Source organism: Acanthaster planci, linkage group LG01, assembly GCF_054643075.1.
Source record: "Acanthaster planci isolate LZ-2023a linkage group LG01, COTS_SCS, whole genome shotgun sequence".
Taxonomy (NCBI): Eukaryota; Metazoa; Echinodermata; class Asteroidea; order Valvatida; family Acanthasteridae; genus Acanthaster; species Acanthaster planci.
The window spans coordinates 18,661,223-18,681,887 of record NC_141777.1 but is presented as its reverse complement, the minus strand read 5'-3'; the positions used below and the strand labels follow the sequence as shown (position 1 = coordinate 18,681,887).

Genomic DNA, 20,665 nt, shown 5'->3' with positions numbered 1-20,665 from the left:
GTATTTTCAAACCAATGAGTAATTTCATCCCCTTTCCTCCTTTTCAGCTTCTCCCCTTTCCTTTCTTTTTCCATTTTTTGTATTTTTCAGTTTTGCTCCAGTGGAAGAACAGCACCAAAACAAAAACTGCCCAATTATACCATTTGCTATAAATGTACACTTTTTGGCTACAGACTCCCTGCATGAACAGTAGTACATGTACACGGCACTGAGCAACTATTCACAGGGGCAACATGAGTAATATGCTCACATGCCCACACAGGTTCCATGCGGAATGGTGGAGAGTACTATGGAAACATTTCATCAGAATGTGCACACAATTTGTAACATCTTTATGTAATAAAAGTAGCGGTGGCTAACTTTTACATTTGTCTGTCAAGCATGTACTGTTTGTACCAGTATAGGTCCATGGAGTGCATGCATGTACATGGACACATTGGTGGATCCAAGGGGCCATGCCACCCTCCAAAATTAAATGTAGGTCTCTATTTGTAAGTTTCTGAAGTACATGTATAATGACAAAAATAGACTGGGGGATGATTTCCCTCCCAAAGCAAGTAAAAAATGCCACAAAAGGACACATAGAGACACTCCCTTAATCTCCCCCATCCCTGGATCCATCACCCTTGCAATTAAGGCCATTAGTGTATCTCCCTATGTATTTTCACACATGCTATGGATAGAGCCAATTCAATGTGCATCCCTTGCCAATTGCCAGCTACATGCATGTGTGTGGGTTATGCTCGGCTCGCATCATAATTCCTTTGCTTGATTGATAAAATACCACAGTGTGGTAAACAGCACCTCAAAAGTCGATTGAAAGCTTTCAGGGAAAAGATCACAGCTTGGGGTCAATGCTCAGGAAACTGAAAGTACTGAGGAAGAATCCTGAAAGTCAGGGGAGGAAATGGACGAAAAGCTTCCAAGGGAAGGTGAGGAATATCAGCAGGGAGATCAGTACATGTACATCATCAGAAGCGGGGATTACAGGTCAGGAAAGGGATCCATCTACTTGATGAGGGGCGTCAAAGTTTCTAAATGACGGTCGCAAGGGATGTTACACCTAACAGAAATGCAAGTATGAGTATAAAGTACGAATTTTCGCTTGAACACGAGATTCAATGTTACGGGGGGAAGGGGGTGTGGACAGCTTAAAAAGCAAGTCTGATACTGTTTAAATACACAGAAAAGGGGGCTATCATGGCAAGAGTAATGGCTCACTGGAACTCACATGGAAATTAACTGTTTGACCATCAGGTATATAGAAATAAATATTATTGTACACAATTGGGGTGGCCTGACGTATTCAAATCTGACTGCAAGTTATAGAGGGCTTTCCTTCAAGATAATTCAAATAAGGGCACCCGAGACGGAAAGAAGAACTCTCTTTTCACATCCCAGGAATTTACTTCAATAAGAGGGAAAGAGATGAAATAGGTCACAGATCAAGACAAAAACTTTATGTAACCTAGATAAAGTCGGTGTCAGTCTTTATTGAGCAAGGAGTTCCTAATGGAAGGCTTGCTATAAAAGTATATAAAAGTAATATAAAAGTTGTCTTTATAGAGGCAGTGTACAGCTCCAGAATATGCAGAAGGGTATTGAGGACGTTCATGTCAAATTGAAAGTAAGCCATGTCGGCTACCGGTGCCTCAATTCCCCTTGAGAAAACTCCAGATTATGGGGTGCCAAGGGGCGTGTAAAACCCCCAATGACTTAAAGATCATTTAGGTTCGGATGCCTGGGGATGTGGACTGGAAAGACACAGCGGTAGGTCTACATCATGATGGCAAATCCACAAGGGCAGAGCTAAAAAAGATAGGAAGGCTGCCCGGGAAACGCTATTTGCTTGTTTCTGTCTGGATGCCTGGTGAAGTAGTATCGAATGCTGGGAGGTTCAGGCCTGTAGTGGTCATTATAGATCACCAGGTAAGGTGTGGACTCACTTCCAAGTGGCCTGGCTAGGCCTACCCATAAGGCTGTGACAGAGACTCGAGGTTGGGTCTGCATACCGATGGCATATTCACTGGGGCAGCAATCCGGAAGTTGGCCCAGAAAGTGCTACTGTCTGGATTACATTTGGATGCCCAGGCTGTAGATGTGTCGGAGGCTACAAGTAGGTGGCATCTGCAGGTAATGGCCACCTCGATAGATGGGACCATGGCTCATGTTCATATGAGGAGGGAGCCCGATGGACTTTTGCAATACATTTATAGTCGAAAACAGATAAAACGGACATTGATAATACAAGGTCATATTTAAACCAGGAAATATATTTTTGAAAAATTTCTATTATTATTATTTTTTGTTCTTTGTAAAGTTCCAAGGATCTTGTTATAATAGTGTTTCACTGTAGTTGCCTCAGAGACGTTCTTCTGGAAGGCCCTAGATAAAGGGAAGGTGACAAGGAGACACACGGCATGCGTTGCCCGGCATTGTATACACTTGGGCCACTACAGATCAAAAGGGGGAATGGTCTGGTAGAGGGAAGAGCCTACTTCACACCTGGGAGCCCAGTAGCAAGAGTATCTGAAGACGTGGGGCAGTCGATTGACTGATACGGGTGTGGTCAGTGTCTTCCTCTGGAAGGGAGGCTGATGGAGGACCGAGAATCTGGAACATGTCATAAGGGTAAGGATGCCAATGAAATAGATGTCATCTTCAACCAAAGACATGGTCACCTGTTTGGACTGAAGTAAGGCCATGCAATAGTCAAGAGCCGGGGGTGCCCCGTAGATTGGCGGGTGGTTAAGTGGAGGACTGCATCAGGCTGGAGCACACTCAGACAAGTGCCAAGTTCTGGTTAGAGACTAGAATATCTTCATGCATGAACGATCGAGAGGGAGTTTTGGAAAAATTTACTCGGAAGACTCCAGTCATGCTGTGCCATTTAAACAAGCTGTGACTGATGTCCTCCTTTGGGAGAGCGGCTGATGACAGGCCGAGCACTTGCTAAGGACCGAGGCGGCAATCGGATGGAGTGAGGCCGCTAATGGAATCAAGTTTGTCCTCCTTGGAAAACAATGCTGGTTGCCTGGATGGGGACAGGGCAGTGCCTCGTTCCGAGTCATGTGCAGTCCCATGGGGAGCGGCCTGCTCCTGCGGGAGAACGCCTGGCTGGTGCAATTCTGGTGTGGATCCCTGCCCAGTGTCATCATGTCTCGTGGTCGGAGAAAGCGGAAGAGGCTGGTCCAACAGAAACGGATCAAGGGTGGAGGAAGTAGGTGGCGTTCTAATTCCGTACGATGGAGGTCAGAACTTCATTGATGGACTGGAAGGCTGACATCCAAGCCACAGAGGTATGTTCGTGGTGGTCAAAGGGGTGCTGCTTATTGGGTTTCAAGGAATCTGATGAAGAAGAGGAGTGCTCATGCTTGTCTTTCATGGTGGCAGGTGACTTGGCGGCAGAGATAGGAGACAGGGCCATGGGAGGTGGAACCCCCGGGGAGTGTTCCCAGTTGAGGTCAACGGGAACTGCAGAATTTCAGGGAAAGGGACTAGGAGAAAAGCGGTCCGATGACCCGGTGGTGCCCAGTTGAAAGCCCAAGCAATGGATGGGCTGTGGTGGTTTGAAGCCCAGGTGGTAGGCAGCCCGGTGGCAGAGGTGGCAGTCTGCCACGAAAGGCGGAATGCCCGGGGTGCGTTCCAAGTCGAGGTCAACGGAAACTGCAGAATTCCGGGCAGAGGGACCAGGAGAAATGAGGTCCGATGACCTGGTGATGCCAAGTTGAAAGCCAGAACCAGGGTGACTTCGGTATTTGGGCAAGAGGGAGTATGCACAGGGACCACAGGAGAAATGGTCTTCTTGACCGACGTCGAACGGCGGGTGGTACTCTTTTGCGTCAAGGGGGAACCCTGGCTGGAACGCCACGTGGATTCCTCTGGGCCATGTCGGGCGAAGGGCGTGGCGTGGATGGGCCCAAGAGACATCTGATGGGGTACTACTCTCTCTGGAGTCCCAACTGGCTCGCCAGGTCAGCACTTGACCAAGGAGACAGGGTCCTTGCCAGATGCTGGCGGTGTCCCTGCTTGGGTCTTCCACTGTCGACCATAGAGCTTCCCCGTCAGCTCTGTGGGGCCGGAAAATCCAGGGGCCTGGCAAAATCCTGGCTGGAGCCCTCTGAACGACGGCAAGGCCTTTTCCTAGTCCTGGTAGCCGGAGAAGACATGTTTATGACAGATCCTGACAGCGACCCCCTAAATTTAACCGGCTAAGGCCTGTAATTTATTGGTGGGGTAGACACAGGTGTAGCTGGAACAAACCTCACAATACCGACAGTAAACAACCTGCAGGGTGCACATACAAGAAAAAATAGAGAAGAAAAGAACACAAAATATACACCAGAAAAACACTCTTACCCTACGAAGTGTGATAATTAAGGTAATACTTTATTCAAGAAGCATGGATGATCAAATCAACACAGAACCATGTAATGAAAATGGAAACACGATAAATCGAACATGCCTAGCAAGACAAGTGGGAGGTCAGGGTGCACCACAAGGGATCAAATCTTTTCAGCGAATAAGTAATAGGCACCTAGGAAATTTGAATATGTAGTGACTGGTTGGGTAGGTTGATTTTGCATTTCATGCTCAAAACACAACTCAATAATATCAGTGGTGAATTCAATAACCAACATGTACATGTAGTTCGTCCACCATTGCAGAAAAAATTATTTACAGCAAAACTGTCATTTATTTAATGCCTTGTCTATCGATCATCAGAACAATAAAGCTATTATGGTGAAAGGAATGCCCGGAGCTATAGCCAGCAAATCAATTCTGTTTTCATGGGGGATGTGGGAAAAACACGGCTGGCTGGCCTGGGAAATCTGTTGTTTTCTCCCTCAAGTTTTCTCTTCCTTCCACATTCTGTGTTTGTTGTGTAATCTTTAAAAAACTCTCAGCATCTCCTCTTGCAGTGTGTATGGCACTTCAGTCTTTTCATTGATACAAAATAAAATGACTTTCAAAATGAGAACATAAACAATAGGCCCACACATTGATACTGTCACATTTTTGTTCACAGTGCTTTTATGATGGAGCTTCAAATTTGTTATTCCCAATCCACCCCCTTAGAAAAATGCTAAGACTAAGATGGAAAGCTTGCGGTAAGCACCATGCAATATCTCTTTTTGAGTCTGTATGGTTCTGATAAGAACCGGAGAGCTCCGGTTCTTATCAGAACCATACAGACTCAAAAAGAGATATTGCATGGTGCTTACCGCAAGCTTTCCATCTTAGTCGTCTGTCACCATGAATAGCTTGAAATCCCAAAAATGCTAAGGAAACAACAAGTATGAGGTCATCTTAACCCCCCCTTAGGAAAATGCTAAGAAGAGAACAATTATGAGGTCATCATAACAGGCTCATCTGCACTCATCAAGACGTCATCAAAAAATTAAACTAGACAATAACAACAGAGCTCATTGTAATTTGGGAACGACGTGGTGTGCTGTAAAGGTCTTGCTTGTATCCAAAGTAAATGACCTAAGGAAAACAAGAGCGAGTATCCTTGGTTTGAATTCCGCCATCTTAGACTTCCATCAGCAGTTGCAGTAAAGCATTCATCACTATTTTTAGACTGACTACTATATCAAGTAAACACACTGTAAACATTACAACAACCCAGCAAAGATAAAGTGTGTAACTATACTCCTGATGGGCTGGCATAATGATCAGACACATTCCATCTGTACAATACATACAGGTATTATTCATCAAAGACTGCCCCAAAGTACTTATACTAATGTGAATAAGAACACCAAACAAGCTGGAGGATACAGTACAGTGTGTATCTGTCCATTCATTTTTATATCTAATTTAAGAACAACACTTTCCTGACATCAATTTTTCTAAGAAAGGCAGACCAAACCCTCTAACTTTTCCCATGTGCTTAGGAAGATGTGCGTGGTGAGAGGACAAACAAAGATCACTACGACAAAACCCTTTGTCAGAGAGAATTGATACATGCATTTCACAAATGCACTCATGATGGATTCCTTCACAATAGGTCATTCACATCATCGTCAGGGTAGCCAGTCCAACTACTGCATCTTAAAAACTTTGGCTATATTCCTCAGGAAGTGGCTGGAAAATATTGTACTCAGCTCTGCATAAAAGATTAAGTGGCTGCAAATGGTAGATTTTGCTGCCAGCAGTTGTAATTTCAGCTTTTATTTAAAACTTGCCAACTGGAATCCTGTTATACAATGCCTCAAAATGATTGACATTGGTATAGGGAAGATATCCAAAAAGAAAGTCCCCCTCCCCCTAAAAAGCCTAAAGGTCCCTTTCTTGTGGAATGGGACAAATTTAGACAAAAAAACAAGATTTTAGACAATGTGGTTAGTAACATCTGGATTGTCAACTACATGTAAATTGCTCTTTCGGAGCTCAAATAAATGTGTGACATTGCATTGCACCAGTAAAACTGCAGCAGTGAATGATGCCACTGTGTAGCTGTACAGGTAGGTCACATAATGCGTCTGGTGTGGGCATTAAGGCAATATCAACAGCAACATGTTATTTACTCACTGGGAATTTTTTGTTTCTTTTTGTATTGTTTTTTAAGTTTTAAATTTGTATATGAGAGTTCAAAGACTCAAAAGAGAAAAAGAAAACCAGAAATTTGTTTTTTCTGAAGCATTTACAAAATGACATCCATCTTGCCAGGAGACTCAAGACACAATGTGCATCTTGACCACGCACCCCCAACTCAAAACAACAACAAAAAAAAAAACCTAGAAGAAAAAAATCACAACTTCCACAAGGGTGGCTCTTCTCAAACTATTCCAGACATGTGTATGATCCCCTGTAATATATACATCTGTTGATGACAATGGATAGACGATCTCACCAGGCGGCAGACATCAAAGGCCTGGGCTAATTGAGTGGGTATCTTTTTTCCAAAGTCTCTCGGGCAATTGAAGAATGATTTGTGAAAGAAACCTCTCGCTCTGTGCAGGAAGGGGCAAATTTGAGGAGCTCTACACACTGACTACTGCCCACACGCAATCTGTACATGTACACCCATGCCCATCGCATGCAGAAAACCTCTTTCTGAATCACTAAGGGAAACCCGCCTTGTCATAAGCTGCACTTTCCTGGATGAATTTTGAGATGAACCACCTAGGGCAAACTGTTTGATCCACAAAACTGCCTTACAGGTTTTGAAAACAAAAGCTTGTGTAAATGTACATGTACTTGTCCAATCAAGTAGGCTTCTGGTATTGCATCCGTTGATCCTCATCAATTATGGCCAAGTGTGCTGGGTAGTTTATGAGAGCAAACAAGCAATTAAGCAATATATGCTATGACAACTAAAAATAATTAAAAAAAAGAATGGAAGAATTCTTTGAAAAATGTTAAGGCTAATCATCATTTCTGTAAGGAATATAAGGGCACTGATGTTGATTATTCTAAGAATATGTTGTCTTCTTTGTTTGTGTCCGTGGCTTTTTATTTAGTTGTGAGAAAAAAAATTTAATTGCTCAAAAAGTATAAACAAAGATCATGCAATAACTTACAAAATGATAAATTAAGGCTACAAAAACAAGACTGGCACTTCAACGAAAGTAACTTAACCCAAATTAATGCTTTCAAGCAGACCAATCAACACAACATGTACAATCTACATGTGCACACATAGATGCAATCCTATACCTTTAAGACCTTGTTTCAAGACTATAACAACTGGCTGGGGACAAGTCCACTCCAGAAAGACTTCTCACTCTGAAGAAAGTTTGGACTCTTTTAGCAAGTCCCAATTACAGTAACCACTGTACTGTGGTACCCATAACTACAGAGTTAGATTGTAAATGAAAAACAACCAGTAGGCTTTGATTAGAAACATCAACTCCTCTCTCTCTCTTTTAAATGAAAAATTACAGTATCTGTTCTGTAGTCACTAAGTAGGCGGAAAATTTATTGAGCTGTGGTGATATAACTTAGGGGCAACAATCACAGCCTGCCACCTAATACTATCTCTGCTGTATACCTTAAGTTGTCTTGCAGCCAGACATCTTCAAGCTCGCCGGCAGTAAATCTCCCGTCCCGCTTGCAAAGCGAATTCATCCTCCCCCCCCACGGGGAGCCGCTCGGGGAAATGTATCCTTGCCTGTGTTTGACAGGTCTGCATTAGGTTTATTACAATGCATAAATCATAGGAAATGAAAAACTGAGGTCTGCGGTAAGAGGTTTTGGACTGTTTGCATCTCTCTCGACCGACACTGAAAATGCAGGAGGCATGCAAGACAATTGTTTCAGGATTGTGATGCAGGAATGGTGAAATGTGCATACATCTACATGTATCTTAAATCAAATCAGAATTTGTCAATGCTTGTAATGTACATGTAACTAATTTTAATGCACTGCATGTACAGTATATATGATATACTATGTATACACATTCATCTACATGTATACTGTATGTAAAGAAGCATATAGAAAGGTCATCTTCACATGCATGCAGCTAGCAAAAATGACAAAAGAATACCCTGGTCATAGTTATTGTCAAGTATAGAAATCTGTAAATGACAAAAAAGTAACAACTACAAGTATTAATCCCTCCCAAAAAACAGTGCTATTTTCGGTCAGCCATTTTGTCATGTACCATACATGTAGATCGACCTAAGCATACAGTACGCAGGTACATGTATTGTCCACATGTACTACTCTTGTATTATTTCTGCAACAAAGTGGAATAAACTGATTTACTGGGTTTATTACTTTACTCATGACGTACATGTACATGTATATATGTGTTTGCCATATAACATGCAATTTTTGTGGTGAGAGATTTAGCTTTAGTACGGTGGTTTGGGGTTTCCTAACATGAACTGCGCGTACTTCGTCTACATTGTACCCAGTATGCTATTTTCAGGCATACACGTCATAACACAAGTCAAAAGCTATCGAGATATTGAGTGAAAAATGTCATAAGTTTGCTCCAATAGGAGATAAGCCCAGCATCTCCAGCATATATAGTAATGCAGACTTCTTCAACAACTTCTCATACAGAATTCTAGTAATGATACAGGAATTCCATCAACAATACTGCAAGGAATTGTATCAGGATTTGAATTTACAGATCCCTGCCATGTTGGGATGTTTTGCCATTGGGCAAAGTGTTGGCTATATGATAAAAACATGGCCTTGGTACAATCACAGTGTGGTAATTTATCTTCTCACTGATCAAGTGTGTTTTGGGCAATATATTTCAAGCCATGTAAGTGAAACTATAAGAAAAAAATGAGGAGATTGGCTGATCCAAGAAGTTGCATGCCTGATACACATGGTTAATGACTGAATGTGTACATGTACAATCATAGCCCCCCTCCACCATTACACAGAGTGCTGCCCACAGTACTTAGGAGGTTTCAAATCCCTTCATCATACAAGGACATACAAGTGCACGTCCATGTCCATGTAGTAAGTTTCATTGTCTGACAAATTGCTCAAACAGAATTTTGTTAATTGCGATAAGTTACATGTATATGTACCGGCATATACGGTTCTACAAAAATGCTTATCCTGCATATCGACGGAGCAAACATCACAAGTCCACATGATGTGAAACAGATGCCATTTGTGATCTGGACAAAATTTGTCCATGAAGCAGTGCCATGGTCAGATGACATAGAGGGCGGGGACACAGCCATCTGGCAGACATTGGATGAGTAGCCTCCATATGAATTCCCTCATTACCGGTGGAATGTTGACTCTCCTTGTTGCAATAAAGTGCAAACGTGCACACCGCACATGCCAATAATTAAGTTCCTTTCCAATTCCATTCCACAAATGAATCCTCTCGCTGTCAGCAAGTCCAAGGTCGAGGGCAAACGGAAAAACAAATACTAACCCAGGGTGCATCTGATGAGCATGTCACCTGTCTCATATCATCCTAATGCCAATTTTCAGTGTCAACGGACTTGGACTACTGTACTGACAAAATTAATGTCAAAAGATTGTTTCCTGGTGAATTACAGACACTGCAGACACACTCCTGAACAACTGGGGCTCATTTTTTGTCAAAACAACTTTGTCAAGGGCCAGCTAGTATGCCCAGTGTATTTATTTTTAGAGACTATTTTAGACTGTGATGGACAACCTTACTGAAATGCTGCAGGGTGCATTTGTTTTGAACAAGTTTATTTTCCTTCATTAGTTGACTTTCTACAATACAGGCAACAGGCCATTACATGGACAGCAAATTTGCACTTCCAAAGTATACATGTACATGTATGTCATATGTCTTAAAAGCTAGTGGGGTTGGGGTGGGGAGATTTTGACCTGAGTGGGAGTAACAAATATAAACTACCAAAATGTCAAACCTTTCATCTGATTACAGCAGTAACACTGGTAATTAAGCATGGATGTCGTAATGATTTCAATGAAATCTGTCAGAAAATCCAGATGCGTGAGTTCAGGCGAGGGGGGGAGTGGTGGTTGAATATGATTAGTATCCACATAAAACAAATGAAATTCAGACTGTCTTTTCTATTGTTGGAAGAAACAGGTAGATCTAGAGGGGAAAATGAGGGTTAAAATCCCTTGCTCCTTGGATTGCTTCTTGTCTCGTAGCAGGCCCATACACATTCAAATGTAATGTTGCTTAAGAAACATATGTTTATGTAGCAATTGCAGCCCACACAGAACAAAACACCTTGTAACAGTGTAAAGGCCATATGTGAATGACACTACCTTCAAACAAAACCAATAATTTAAAAGTACACCTGTTGTCCATTATTTTCAAAGTTACTATATTGATTCAGAAAATCATGTCATATCAAAAGACCAGGATCATTTCCAGTCTGTGTTTATTGCAGGTCATGTGGGGAAAACAACCTGATATTCTGCACATGTACACATGTGCACGAGCTTAAGAAATAATCCATCAATGAATAAAAGAACAGATTGACTTGTCAGTTGGGATTAGTTTTCTGTGGTAATTCCATCTGGGTAGAGCAGGAAGACGTACTGTACTAATTACAGTCCATGGTTTATACAAGCAGCGGCTAATTAGATATTTCCTATTTAGCCATCCAAGTGGGGAAAAAGTGAGTATCTGGTCTGAAGTTTGCAGAGACGCTTTTGACATATACATGTATTTCTCGTTAGGCTTGCAGGATTTTCACAACATGCCACAAGTAACCACTTTACCTAGACGTACAGTTTTGGAGTCTGATTTGCAACAGAATAGAACACCACACCAATGACTTCCTGAGTCATCTTTTAATGAAAAAAAAATTACCCTCAGTTACTGTACATATTCTGTTAAAAAAGCATGATACTTAGAGTTGTTTCTTTTGCTACATGTATTAAAATGAAGCAGAAAGGAAGAATTCTAAAAGAGAATTTATTTATCATTCACCTTATATACATGTATGTGAGTACAGACTTGGAGTGAAAGCTAGTTCTGTACAATAACTTCTCAAGTGTGCAAATATTGGTAGAGGCAGCTCACGTGATGAAAATACATAGAAATTGTGCATGTGCATGTATTAGGAATACCAGTATATCACTATTCATTGGGGGCCTAATATTTATACAGCAAACAAACATTTACAATTAGCTGGTAGATGTACAGCAGTGATAAGCTGACATCAATGGGAATGCAAACAACTACATGTACAGACCATGAAACTATAAAATGAAAACAATAGAACAAGCTCCTACGTTACGATGGTGACAAAACTCATCCATGTGAAGTATTATACGCTATACGTTACACCAAAACTGCAAACACAATGACAGCGCGGACAACAAAACTTTAAAGTCTTTCTAACGGATGGATCGGCAGCTGAATGTTACCAAGTGGAACTGGACAATAACTTCTTATGCTCCGCTGTAAGTGACACATGTGACTGAATGATTTGAACCACAAAGACTGGAATGAAATATGTAGATGCGGTGGTTGTCCTTTATTTCGAAAGTGTTCTGCAAACATGCCACGCACATTAGCAAGAAGAGCACGGTTTTGAAATTCCATTCTGAGGATTTAGGACCAGCTTGGACAACATTTCAGTATTAATGAAAAGTAGAATTTTGTTTGGTTCCATACCGAACAATACCGACGGATGGACTAAAATATTGCCCAAACCGGTGTGGAATTTCAATACCACGGAGCTCATGCTGACGCATTTAAAGGGTTTGCAGAAAACAGCAACATATCATCCCATTTCATTCAATTCTTTGTGGTTAGCTGGAGTCATTCAGTTTTGTGTTTGCTTTGTCACATGTACAGCTGAGAGATGAAATGTTATTGTCCAGTTTGACTTGGTAACGTAGAACTGAAGCAGCTTAAAAGCATTTGAAGTTTTATCCTCGCCGCCGTGTTTTTGATGTAGCTCACACATTCACAGGGATGTGGTTTGTCCATGCAAATAATAACAGAACTTGTTTCCATTTTATAATTCCATCCATGTGTTGGGATACTGCACCATTTCTGCCTCAAACATTTAGCAAATTTTACCTTCCCTTTTTGGTATTCCATCACATAAATAATTTCTATTTGAAAGTAAATGAGTTGATAAATGATAACACATGCATGTCTTACGTTTCAGGATTTTGCCCCATTGACAACAACCTTCTTGGTGGCTCGTAGTTTGCCTTCACACTGATGTTGGCTTATTGCTCCTGCTTTTGATGAAATACATACATGTACATACATTTACCCAACTTCAGTATTGGTACATATTGCAGTGTTTTTATCAAAAATATCTTTCTACAAGAAATGTAAACCAATCCAATCCGAGCGGAACAAAAGAGGGCGTAGTTTTTTGGGAACTCACCGCATACGTGCGCCATATGAGGCGCACAAGTATATGCGCGTTTGATGCGGAGGACGCTGAGTATGCGTAACTAATTTATTCCGGCTTGTATGGTCTTTGCGTACACGCAGCACGCGTGCAAGAACCCGCTTGTAACCACCTGTCTTTCTTTCGCCAATTGGGGGTGCACTTCAGCTCGGGGCAGATAGAGAGGGCCACAGACATATAAACCGCCAGGTTCTATTCAAAACTACAGGGGTTTTTCGTGATCTGCGCGGGGCCCGACTAAAATCAAAACTATGGGCAAATTCACCCCTTGATATAGGGAATTTACGTATAGTTGAGGAATTCCAGCCATAAAATACTATGAAGCCATTTTGCGATTGTAAAAACCCCCTCTCTTTACTTTATATGGCCCATAGGGATCCAAAACAATTAATGCGGTTGCAATATTTGAAAAGAAGAGTTAGCAGTACAGAAGAGCAAAAAGGTTAACACATTTTGGGAACACATGTAAACAAATACAGGCCATGTAAGTACGTTGCGCGTAATGCGCACTGGACGCGCGCGCTGCCATCCCTCGCTTCGCTCATTGTTTGTCCATACTTCTCAAAATCACGGTTAAATGCGCAAGACTGGTGGTCTATGCATTTATATATCTGTAGAGAGGATGTATGGGGCAGCACAGACATCCAGGATTCTTGCAAAATAACAGGTACTGGGCCGGTGAAAACAGCGATCTTGGCGACGTACACATGCACCAGCCAGTCCGAGGATCGGATTATACAATCTTTTCTTTGATCTGTACGTATGTGCGCGCTCGTTGCAATTGTTTTCAGCGGCACGGTGTGGTTGCTACCCATATTTTTTGTGAAACTCCCAGATGTCCGTGCTGCCCCATAGCTAAAAGTACCAGTACCATCAGCAGAAACATTTTGAAGAAGTTTAAGTCAATATGGCACTGGTCTGGAAGAATTATCTACATGTACATGTCCCTCTGATAAACTCAATGAATGCAATTCAACACATACTGGTATGGGGGATAACTAGAGCACACTGTTGAAATTATTCAGACTTGTTCAATTTACAAATTAGAAAGGGATAGCCAAGATCTTGGAATCTGCTTATACCACCCACTGTCAAGGAAGGATCAGAGGGGGGTGATCTTGGATTCCTCCTAAACCACCCACTGTAAAGGAAGGATGGGGGGGTGATCTTGGATTCTGCCTATGGCACCCGCTGTCATGGAAGGATGGGGGGGTGATCTTGGATTCCTCCTAAACCACCCACTGTCAAGGAAGGATCAGAGGGGGGTGATCTTGGATTCTGCCTATGGCACCCGCTGTCAAGGAAGGATGGGGGGGGTGATCTTGGATTCTGCCTATGGCACCCGCTGTCAAGGAAGGATGGGGGGGTGATCTTGGATTCCTCCTAAACCACCCACTGTAAAGGAAGGATGGGGGGTGATCTTGGATTCTGCCTATGGCACCCGCTGTCAAGGAAGGATCAGAGGGGGGGGGGGTGATCTTGGATTCCTCCTAATCTACCCACTGTAAAGGAAGGATGGGGGGGTGATCTTGGATTCTGCCTATGGCACCCGCTGTAAAGGAAGGATGGGGGGGGTGATCTTGGATTCTGCCTATGGCACCCGCTGTAAAGGAGGGATGGGGAGGTGATCTTGGATTCTGCCTATGGCACCCGCTCTCAAGGAAGGATGGGGGGGGGGTGATTTTGGATTCTGCCTATGGCACCCGCTGTCAAGGAAGGATGGGGGGGTGATTTTAGATTCTGCCTATGGCACTCGCTGTCAAGGAAGGATGGGGGGTGATCTTGGATTCTGCCTATGGCACCCGCTGTCAAGGAAGGATGGGGGGGTGATCTTGGATTCTGCCTATGGCACCCGCTGTCAAGGAAGGAGGAGGGGTGATTTTGGATTCTGCTCATAGCACCCGCTGTCATGGAAGGATGGGGGGGTGATCTTGGATTCTGCCTATGGCACCCGCTGTCATGGAAGGATGGGGGGGTGATCTTGGATTCTGCCTATGGCACCCGCTGTCAAGGAAGGATGGGGGGGTGATCTTGGATTCTGCCTATGGCACCCGCTGTCAAGGAAGGATGGGGGGGTGATCTTGGATTCTGCCTATGGCACCCGCTGTCAAGGAAGGATGGGGGGGTGATCTTGGATTCTGCCTATGGCACCCGCTGTCAAGGAAGGATGGGGGGGGTGATTTTAGATTCTGCCTATGGCACCCACTGTCAAGGAAGGATGGGGGGCGGTGATCCACGATTCCGCCAATGCCACCCACTGTCAAGGAAGGATGGGCAACAAGGGGCCACCCCCCCAATAAAAAGCCGATAAGGTTTTTATTTCTTTATCAGAGTGAAGACAAATGTCTTAAATGGAGGTTGTTCTGTATGGACAGAGCCATTTTGTTCAGGAAATTGTTTCTGAGCAGCTGCTTAATGCAAAAGTGCACCAGGGATGCTGCTTGTACCTATTTTGGCCCCCTCAAAAAATTCGGGTCTGGATATGGCCTTGCCCACTGTGAGAGTGGTCCTAGAAAATGTGGCCCAACGGTATTAACTCATCAGCAATAATAATTTAAGATAAAAGATTTAGGAAACAGTTTGAGATTTCCATATTTTCCCCAAGGGAATTTTTGCCATATGTGATAGAATCAGCCATACGCTGCCATGTACATGTAATCCTCCTTCAAAAGTGGAAGTTTCTGTACGGTATGTCATAATTTACCTACCACAATGTGTGCTGTCCTTAATGCCGAGCGGTGTAGAGTTGCATGGATTTACATTTGTTCAATCGTGTTTGTCATGCACATCTCATCCCTCCCAGCTAAGTCAACACTAAGGGATGTCTCTCATTAAATAGGATGTTCAGGGGATGGAAGATGGGTGGGAGCAGATGCAATTACGCCAAAAACTGCTGTGAGAAGCACGCCAAACGGAAACAACTCAACTACTGTTTGCAAAGTATGGGACGGAAATATCCAGTGTTTTCCAGGTGGTGTACATGTACGTACAGCATATGTATACACTGTAATCAAAAGTTCTGTCAACACAGTGAACACACGAAGCCTCAGCAGCTTGGTACATGTACCTGGTAAATTGGATTTGGCTAAAACCCAACATCAGCAAGACATACTGAGTCAGACTCACTGTGCCTACATCAGTAACTCACAACACGTACAAGCATGTACAAGTATAAGAACTTTGTTGGCTCGTTTTGCTTAGTGTTTTATTCAGGTGCTGTTGCTTGTATTTGGTCTTTATTTTTGCTAATGGTCGCAGCCTACAGTACATGTTTACAGTACCAAAGAGTTGGAACAAAATGACAGTTTAGTAAAGTCCCAGTTTCTTCACTTTTCCTTGTCTTGTTGACAAAATAGGATACCGGTATCATTTTACAAAATGTACTGTATTAAAAAGAATAGTAAGCAGACACTACCAGATCCATGAAATTGAGAAACACAATGTAGAAATATATCAAGGTCAATGGCATTGGAAAAGACCCCAAATTCTCCTCTATCTCTCACATAGAAATTTAAGGGAGGTAAATGTAGCACATTTTCCAAGATTGATCGACGACACGGCAGCACATCGATTCCACAAGGCTCATGCCACCTAATTTACAAGGAACATGTATTTCATGCAACTTCCTCAGCTTCTTAACCTCATTATGCATTGGATACTACATGAATCTTTTTGAAAAGTCCACTGTTTAAAACGGCTACACTACTCAAACAAAGTTAAGGACCACTTTTTATTTTGTGTATACTTTTGTTATATGAGATATTTTACTGCTGAAAATGTGCATTTGATGTTTTTAAACATTTTTAAAATTTTTCATTCCAATGAGAACACCATCTAGACAAAAAAAAAAAAATGAAAGAGCTTGACCCCAGTCGAAGTCATTGCTTAGAAAAAATTACAACTTACGAAAAAAGTGGTCCTTCACTTTTTTGAGTAGTGTATTGAAGTGTCTTTAAGATAGCAGACATCCTTAAAAATAGCCAGATGAAAATTGAAGTTAAGTTCAAATGGGACTCAAACATACAAAACAACTCTATTACAAATGAAATTGAATAAGCTCTTCATGACTTGACAGCCGAACCATGCAAACTCAGTACGGGTACATGTACATGGCCAAAGAAACATGCTGCAGATTTTCCAGTATTAAAAGTAAAGTATTTTAAAGGACTTTTGTTATCATACATCACAAATCAAAGTACACAAATCAATTAGCACACTGCCAGAGCATGCAGGCCCAAATGTGTATCGGTATATAAACATGTACATGAACATGAATGCATCCATCACCAGGTGGCATTATCTCACAGAAATGTGTGCCACAGCCTGGCAACATGTGATATCCTCCAGGGCTGTACATGTGCATGTACATGTATATAACTTGGGAATCACAAGTTCAGATTTGTTTGTTTTTCAGCATCAGCTTATCAGACCTGATAATTTCATAACTGGATGTTATCACTGAGTCTCATCTTAACTCTGGATGGGTCTGTCCTACATATGTTGGTAAAGTGAGATTGAACGTCAGGTAATGGCAAACACAGAGAAGTCAACTTAAACTTTATGAACATGTACATGTACCGTACAATACATGTACATAATGTGTTTGCTAGTGGGTGGATGTGCATTGAGGAACACTTGAAGCCATTCCTACGGCCATTGCTGTAGACCCTCAGGCACCACACCCATTAAATAACAGACTGTGCATGCAAAGATAAACTTATGATTAGCCTTTACTTTGAGCAGAGCTGTACCCCAAGTGCTAGGGATATACTTTGCATTAAAGGGAGATGAAATTCAAGTTCCCTGTTGAGAAAACAGTTACAACTGCCCCCTCTTTGTCTCAATCACTCTCAGATTCTTGATTTCCAAAAAGTTGGACTACATGTACTGCACCTGTTTACATAATGTACATGTACATATATAGGTACATGTATGTACATGTATAGTATGAACACTGGCTTTTCAAGCCTGTCATAAATATGCACAGAGGCAGACTACATGTATATATAGGACATCTGCAAATGTACATTTATGCATGATAGAGTACAATAATGTACATGTACAACATTTGGACGTTCCGCATGACATTAATCAAACAAATGGGGCTGCATTAATTGCATTCGTGCGATTGTGAAGTTGCTTAAGCAGCTAGGGCCCAACATCTTTTACAGCACTAGATGGCAATTGTCACTATAACTCACAGACATAATCTACATGTAAAGCTCTTCAGTTTGGAATTTATTGCTTTGTTTATGGTTAAGTGGGAACTCCCTGATTCCCACATTTTCTGCTGCCACCTCGCCTCAGAAGAGCTAAATGGTGAACCTCTATACATGTAAATGAGTGCCAGGAAATACATTGCTAATCAAGGCAGAAAGCATTCAAGGAAGCATCATTAGTGATCGGTGGTGCATGTACAGTACATGTACCGTCTTTCCTAAATTTGGTATAATTGCATAGTGTGGCTCCATAGCTTATGCTTTAAACTTACTCAAAACTGATGGTACAAAAATGACTCAGGCTCTCATCAAGGTGAATGAAATTAGTATATGGACATAAATTATTTTACGGTACATGTACCAATATTAAATTATTAACTCAAAAAGGAAACACAGAAATGATTGCACTGAAAGCTTCCATTAGTACACGTACATGTTTGTGAATTATCATGCGAAGGTGAGAAGCATGCATGCAAGATGTATCACATCAAAATCAGATCCACCCACTGGAATTCCAGCCTGACCCAACAAATGATGCAATTAACCCAGCAATTAACAACCTCTACCATTATTTGCAAAGGCTCTGACAAAACTCCCAATGGAACGTTCCTACATGTACATGTATGCGTTGTGCACGTGAAACCTGTACTTTGTGCAGCTGTGCTAGTGATAGAGTGTAACTTAAGTTATACTCGATGTCACTAATGTTATATTCACATGTATATGTACATCATGTGCATCATTTGGGTTACATAGCATGGGCAAATAGAGAATATTCCTCAAAAGCTACATGTACCGAGATCAAATATGGGTGCATGTAGAACTTCAGAACAAGACTGTACGGCACATGTACATGTACATTGTACTTGTATAATGTACATGACTAATGTGCATGACATACAAAACTAGCCAATATATTGTGGCCATTTGACAAAAACAGACAAAGGAGGGCCAATACTGATCTAAGAATTCTTCAGAAATGTGTACAAATACATGTATAAAACTACAAATAGGTTGGAAAATTATTTTTGTATTTTGGGGATCATTTTAAAAGAGTCGATTTTACACTTTGGTAAGAAGTGAGAAAATCAGGCCACTATATAAGATTATAAAATTTATAAATTAAAATCTCATCAGAACTTGGAAGTGGGTAGGTAAAATTGAGATTTATGAATCAGAAAAGTGGGAGCTTAAATTTCACTTTTTGTGCAATTTAAGGTGAAAAATATTGCAAAACGCTCAAGGCAAAAATTTAAACTGCACCACGTTAGGGGTCACGCCACGTACATCAATAATACAGAAGAAGTACCTACAGTACAGTCCTGCATGTACAGGTATTGAACCACAGTATCAATTATTTCATATCATTTCAAATTAAAATGCTTGGTTCAATAACTTTTGCTTCCCAAATTTAATTACTGGGTACTTGCTTTATCTTCCACTCGTCTTGCCTTTCATTTTTACAAAATAATGTAACACACGTACAAAGTAATGATAATTATACCTGCCCATGCAATTTTGTATTCACAAAATTGTCTGCAAACACTGGAACAAACAGTTCATGTAAAATAAAGCAAAAGACAAACTCCAAACAAAACGAAATCCAAACAAAAAAGAATGAGACAAAAAATGATAAGGCAAAAAGAAAAAACCAAAGAGATCATTCACTATCTGAATCCACATTAAGTTACTACTTGTAAATTTAAGGAGCTCACTGATGAGCAGACACGAAAAAGTTGTAGGGATGCATGCACAAGAACAAATAGGAAGTGCATCTGCTGATGAAGAGTGACCACAGCAGAGCATCTGAGCCTCAAAGAGTACACTGCACTTTACATGCAGATATGCTGCCAGCACTTAAGACTGCTACATGTATATAAATTATAGCCAGGGCAATTAACTAATGCATTATTTTTTCTCGATAGCTGCCATTTACTGCATGGGTATTCCATTGACAAGTGGACAATGGGTACGGGTAATTTAGTTTTGAACCATGAAAAGCTTTGCCGCATGAAGCCATGGTGTAAATATATACAGAAACCCCGAACTTCACTGACAGCTTCAGAGCTGCTTGTGTTTTTGTACATGTACATGAACATTCACACACAATTTACATGTATCTTGTGGACTTTCAACAATCGCGACAATGGGTCCATAGTTAGGTGAAGGGCCACGATTGGAAAGCCTTGTGTTTTCTTCATGTTCTTGGTACAAATCCTACCGGGAAGCCCTTGTATCAAGTGTAATTTATCAATAGCAGAGAATAAGAGGTTGAAGCTGTTTACAAATGTGTACGTGTACCTCGATCGCCGACCCGCTTTGAGGGGGCAACTTCTTTTGTTATTTTGTTTTGGAGTTTAAATAAAGCTACAAATTCACTGTGCTTAATTCACATTAAAGACTAATTAATAGTTCACGTGCACACTCCACCCCTCCCCCAAACTAAAAAAGATGGTAAAACACATGCACCGGTACATCTACATGTACAGTATTGCATGTGTATTTGGCTTATATGCAGACTCTTTATATGGGACCTTCAAGGATGCAACTTTAAGGCAGACAGTTGCGGCTCAAGATGTACATGTACATGTATGTTGCATTCAGCAGATTTGATGGTGGGTGAGG

General features: G+C 41.6%; 1 protein-coding gene across 1 annotated transcript in view; it reads right to left on the bottom strand.

Moving 5' to 3' along the window:
• ndufaf5 (NADH:ubiquinone oxidoreductase complex assembly factor 5) overlaps positions 1-20,665 on the bottom strand; it is a 96,673-nt gene that overhangs the window by 25,539 nt on the left and 50,469 nt on the right. The gene's annotated exons all lie outside the window — the stretch shown is intronic.